A 6409-nucleotide genomic window follows, 5' to 3' on the forward strand; every position below is an offset into this window, starting at 1 on the left:
CCGTAACAATCTGGGGAATGACTCCAGTAGCCCCGACGGCGCTATAGAGAGGTTTAGGAGCATTTTATTAGCGACACAATATCAATTAGGAGATTTTGCCAGTTTTTCGTGTGTGTTAGCCCACAGATTTTTTAGGTGCCGGGGGTCCGGGTCAAATTTTCTTGGACTCTTCAATATTAGCGTCTATAACGACTTGGGGAATGACCAAGTAGCCCCGGCGGCGCTTTAGAGGGGTTTAGGATCGTTTTATTGGAGATCCAATAGGAATTAGGCGATTTTGCCAGTTTTTCGTGTGTGTTAGCCCACGAATTTTTTAGGTACCGAGGGTTCAGGTCAAATTTTCTTGGATTCTTCCATATTAGCATCCGTAACGACCTGGGAATGACTCCAGTAGCCCCGGTGGAACTTTTGAGGGGTTTATGAGCTTTTTATTGGCGACGCAAGAGGAATTAGGAGATTTTGCCAGTTTTTCGTGTGTGTTAGCCCACAGATTTTTTAGGTGTCGGGGGTTCGGGTCAAATTTTCTTGGATTCTTCCATTATAGCGTACATAAAGACCTGGGGAACGACTCCAGTGTCCCCAGTGGCGCTTTAAGGGGCTTAATAGCATTTTATTAGAGACGCAATAGTAATTAGGCGAATTTGCCAGTTATTCGTGTGTGTTAGCCCACAGATTTTTTATGTGTCGGGGGTCCGTGTCGAAATTTCTTGGATTCTTCCATAGTAGCGTCCATAACAACTTGGGGAACGATTTCAAAAGCCCCGGCGGCGCTATAGAGGGGTTTAGGAGCATTTTATTGGCGACGCAATAGGAATTAGGCGATTTTGCCAGTTTTTCGTGTGTTTTAGCCCGCAGATATTTTAGGTGCCGGGGGTACGGGTTAAAGTTTCTTCCATTCTTCCATAGTAGCATCTGTAACAACCTGGGGAACGACTCCAGTAGCCCCGACGGCGGTATAGAGAGGTTTATGAGCATTTTATTAGCGACACAATAGGAATTAGGAGATTTTGCCAGTTTTTCGTGTGTGTTAGCTCACGAATATTTTAGGTGCCGGGGGTCCGGGTCAAATTTTCATGGATTATTTAATAGTAGCGTCCGTAACGACCTGGGGAACGACCCCAGTAGCCCCAGTGGCACTTTAGAGGGATTTAGGAGCATTTTATTGGAGACACAATAGGAATTAGGCGATTTTGCCAGTTTTTCGTGTGTGTTAGCCCAAAGATTTTTTAGGTGCCGGGAGTTCAGGTCAAATTTTCTTGGATTCTTCCATTGTAGCATGCATAACAACGTGGGGAACGACTCCAGTAGCCCCAGTGGTGCTTTAGAGGGGCTTAAGAGCATTTTATTAGAGACACAATAGTAATTAGGCGAATTTGCCAGTTTTTCGTGTGTGTTCGCCCACAGATTATTTATGTACCGGGGGTCCGTGTCGAAATTTCTTGGATTCTTCCATAGTAGCATCCGTAACGACCTGGGGAAAGACTCAATAGCCCCGGCGGCGCTATAGAAGGGTTTAGGAGCATTTTAGTGGAAACGCAATAGGAATTAGGCAATTTTGCCAGTTTTTCGTGTGTATTATCGTAAGGATTTTTTAGGTGCCTAAGGTCCGAGTCGAATTTTCTTGCACTCTTCCATAGTAGCGTCCGTAACGACCTGGGGAACGACTCCAGTTGCCCCGCCGGTGCTATAGAGAGGTTTAGGAGCATTTTATTGGCGAGGCAATAGGAATTAGGAAATTTTGCAAGTTTTTCGTATGTGTTAGCCTACGGATGTTTTATGTGCTGGGGGGTCGTGTCAAATTTTCTTGGATTCTTCCATAGTAGCATCCTTAACGACCTGGGGAAAGACTCAATAGCCCCGGCGGCGCTATAGAAGGGTTTAGGAGCATTTTAGTGGAAACGCAATAGGAATTAGGCAATTTTGCCAGTTTTTCGTCTGTATTATCGTAAGGATTTTTTAGGTGCCTAAGGTCCGAGTCGAATTTTCTTGCACTCTTCCATAGTAGCGTCCGTAACGACCTGGGGAACGACTCCAGTTGCCCCGCCGGTGCTATAGAGAGGTTTAGGAGCATTTTATTGGCGAGGCAATAGGAATTAGGAAATTTTGCAAGTTTTTCGTATGTGTTAGCCTACGGATGTTTTATGTGCTGGGGGTTCGTGTCAAATTTTCTTGGATTCTTCCATAGTAGCATCCTTAACGACCTGGGGAACGACTCTAGTAGCCCCGGCGGCGCTTTAGAGGGGTTTAGGAGCATTTTATTGGCGACGCAATAGGAATTAGGTGATTTTGCCAGTTTTTCGTGTGTGTTAGCCCGCAGATTTTTTAGGTGCCGGGGGTACGGGTCAAATTTTCTTCCATTCTTCCATAGTAGCGTCCGTAACAACCTGGGGAATGACTCCAATAGCTCCGGCAGTGCTATAGAGAGGTTTAGGAGCATTTTATTAGCGACACAATAGGAATTTGGAGATTTTGCCAGTTTTTTGTGTGTGTTAGCCCACGGATTTTTTAGGTGCCGGGGGTACGGGTTGAATTTTCTTCCATTCTTCCATATTAGCATCCGTAACGACCTGGGGAACAACTCCAGTAGCCCCGACGGTGCTATAAAGGGGTTTAGGAGCATTGTATTGGCGACGCAATAGGATTAGGCGATTTTGCCAGTTTTTCGTGTGTGTTAACCCATAAAATTTTTAGGTGCCGCGGGTCCGTGTCGAAATTTCTTGGATTCTTCAATGGTAGCGTTCGTAACGACCTGGGGAACGACTCCAGTAGCCCCGGCGGCGCTATAGAGGGGTTTAGGAGAATTCTTTTGGCGACTCAATAGGAATTAGGCGATTTTGCCAGTTTTTTGTGTGTGTGAGCCCGCGGATTTTTTAGGTGCCGGAGGTACGAGTTAAATTTTCTTCCATTCTTCCATATTAACGTCCGTAACAACCTGGGGAATGACTCCAGTAGCCCCGACGGCACTATAGAGAGGTTTAGGAGCATTTTATTAGCGACACAATAGGAATAGGGAGATTTTGCCAGTTTTTTGTGTGTGTTAGCCCACGGATTTTTTAGGTGCCGAGGTTCCGGGACAAATTTTCTTGGATTCTTCAATAGTAGCATCCGTAACGACCTAGGAAACGACTCCAGTAGCCCCGGTGGCACTTTTGAGGGGTTTAGGAGTTTTTTATTGGCGATGCAAGAGGAATTAGGCGATTTTGCCCATTTTTCGTGTGTTTTAGCCCACGGATTTTTTAGGTGCCGGGGGTTCGGGTCAAATTTTCTTGGATTCTTCCATTGTAGCGTCCGTAACGAACTGGAGAACGACTCCAGTAGCCCCAGCGGTGCTATAGAGGGGTTTAGGAGCATTTTATTGGCAACGCGATAGGATTAGGCAATTTTGCCAAATTTTCGTGTGTGTTAACCCACGAATTTTTTAGGTGCCCGAGGTCCGTGTTGAAATTTCTTGGGTTCTTCCATAGTAGCGTCCATAACAACCTGGGGAACGACTCCAATAGCCCCAGCGGCGCTATAGAGGGGTTTAGGAGCATTTTATTGGCGACGCAATAGGAATTAGGCGATTTTGCCAGTTTATTGTGTGTGTTAGCCCGCGGATTTTTTAGGCGCCGGGGGTACGGGTTAAATTTTCTTCTGTTCTTCCATAGTAGCGTCCGTAACAACATGGGGAACGACTCTAGTAGCCCCGACGGCGCTATAGAGAGCTTTAGGAGCATTTTATTAGCGACACAATACAAATTAGGAGATTTTGCTAGTTTTTCGTATGTGTTAGCCCATAGATTTTTTAGGTGCCGGGGGTCCGGGTCAAATTTTCTTGGATTCTTCAATAGTAGCGTCCGTAACGACCTGGGGAACGACCCCAGTAGCCCCGGCGGCACTTTAGAGGGGTTTAGGAGCATTTTATTGGAGATACATTAGGAATTAGGCGATTTTGCCAGTTTTTCGTGTGTGTTAACCCGCGGAGTTTTTAGGTGCCGGGGGTTCGGGTCGAAATTTCTTGGATTCTTCCATAGTAGCATCCTTAACGACCTGGGGAACGACTCCAGTAGCCCCAGCGGCGCTTTAGAGGGGTTTAGGAGCATTTTATTGGAGACGCAATAGGAATTAGGCGATTTTGCTAGTTTTTCGTGTGTATTAGGCCACAGATTTTTTAGGTGCCGGGGGTACGCGTCAAATGTTCTTCCATTCTTCCATAGTAGCGTCCGTAACAACCTGGGGAATGACTCCAATAGCACCGGCGGTGCTATAGAGAGATTTAGGAGCATTTTATTAGCGACATAATATTAATTAGGAGATTTTGCCAGTTTTTCGTGTGTGTTAACCCACTAATATTTTAGGTGCCGGGGGTACGGGTCGAATTTTCTTCCATTCTTCCATATTAGAATCCGTAACGACCTGGGGAACAACTCCAGTAGCCCCGGCGGTGCTATAGAGGGGTTTAGGAGCATTTTATTGGCGACGCAATAGGATTAGGCGATTTTGCCAGTTTTTCGTGTGAGTTAACCCACGAATATATTAGGTGCCGGGGGTCCGTGTCGAAATTTCTTGGATTCTTCCGTTGTAGCGTTCGTAACGACCTGGGGAGCGACTCCAGTAGCCCCGGCGGCGCTATAGAGGGGTTTAGGAGCATTTTATTGGCGAGGCAATAGGAATTAGGCGATTTTGCCAGTTTTTCGTGTGTGTGAACCCCCGCGGATTTTTTAGGTTCCGGGGGTACGAGTTAAATTTTCTTCCATTCTTACATAGTAACGTCCGTAACAACCTGGGGAATGACTCCAGTAGCCCTGACGGCGCTATAGAGAGGTTTAGGAGCATTTTATTAGCGACACTATAGGAATAAGGAGATTTTGTCAGTTTTTCTTGTGTGTTAGCCCACGGATTTTTTAGGTGCCGGGGGTTCGGGTAAAAATTTCTTGGATTCTTCTATAGTAGCATCCGTAACAACCTGGGGAACGATTAATGTAGCCCCAATGGCACTTTAGAGTGGTTTAGGAGCATTTTATTGGAGACGCAATAGGAACTAGGCAATTTTGCCAGTTTTTCGTGTGTGTTAGCCCGCGGAGTTTTTAGGTGCCGGGTGTACGAGTCGAATTTTCTTCCATGCTTCCATAGTAGCGTCCGTAACGACCTGGGGAATGACTCCAGTAGCCCTGGCGGTGCTATAGAGAGGTTTAGGAGCATTTTATTGGTGACGCAATAGGATTAGACGATTTTGTCAGTTTTTCATGTGTGTTAACCCACGAATTTCCTAGGTGCCGGGGGTCCGTGTCGAAATTTCTTGGATTCTTCCATAGTAGCGTTCGTAACGACCTGGAGAACGACTCTAGTAGCCCCGGCGGCACTATAGAGGGGTTTAGGAGCATTTTATTGGCGACGCAATAGTAATTAGGCGATTTTGCCAGTTTTTTGTGTGTGTTAGCCCGTAGATTTTTTAGGTGCCGGGGGTACGGGTTAAATTTTCTTCTGTTTTTCCATAGTAGCATCCGTAACAACCTAGGGAACGACTCCAGTAGCCCCGACGACGCTATACAGAGGTTTAGGAGCATTTTATTAGCGACACAATAGGAATTAGGCAATTTTGCTAGTTTTTCGTGTGTGTTAGCACATGGATTTTTCAGGTGCCGGCGGTCCGGGTTGAATTTTCTTCCATTCTTCCATAGTAGCGTCCTTAACGACCTGAGGAATGACTCCAGTAGCCTCGGCGGTTCTATAGAGGGGTTTAGGAGAATTTTATTGGCGACGCACTAGGAATTAGGCGATTTTTCCAGTTTTTCGTGTGTTATCCCACATACTTTTTAGGTGCCGGGGGTCCGAGTCAAATTTTCTTGAATTCTTCAATAGTAGCATCCGTAACGACCTGGGGAACGACTCCAGTAGCCCCGGTGGTGCTTTAGAGGGGTTTAGGAGCATTTTATTACATATGCAATAGGAATTAGGCGATTTTGTCTATTTTTCGTGTGTGTTAGCCCATGGATTTTTTAGATGCCGGGGGTTCGTGTCGAAATTTCTTGGATTCTTCTATAGTAGCATCCGTAACGACCTGGGGAACGACTCCAGTAGCCCCGGCGGTGCTATAGAGGAGTTTAGGAGCATTTTATTGGCGACGCAATAGGAATTAGGCGATTTTGCCAGTTTTTCGTGTGTGTTAGCCTGCGAATTTTTTAGGTGCCGGGTGTCCGGGTCAAATTTTCTTGGATTCTTCAATAGTAGCGTCCGTAACGACCTGGGGAACGACCCCAGTAGCCCTGGCGGCGCTTTAGAGGGGTTTAGGAGCATTTTATTAGAGACGCAATAGGAATTAGGCTATTTTGCTAATTTTTCGTGTGTGTTAGCCCGCAGATTTTTTAGGTGCCAGGGGTTCAGGTCAAATTTTCTTGTATTCTTCCATAGTAGCATCCGTAACGACCTG

This window comes from Solanum dulcamara, chromosome 2 (genome assembly GCF_947179165.1).
Source record: "Solanum dulcamara chromosome 2, daSolDulc1.2, whole genome shotgun sequence".
NCBI classification, from domain to species: Eukaryota; Viridiplantae; Streptophyta; class Magnoliopsida; order Solanales; family Solanaceae; genus Solanum; species Solanum dulcamara.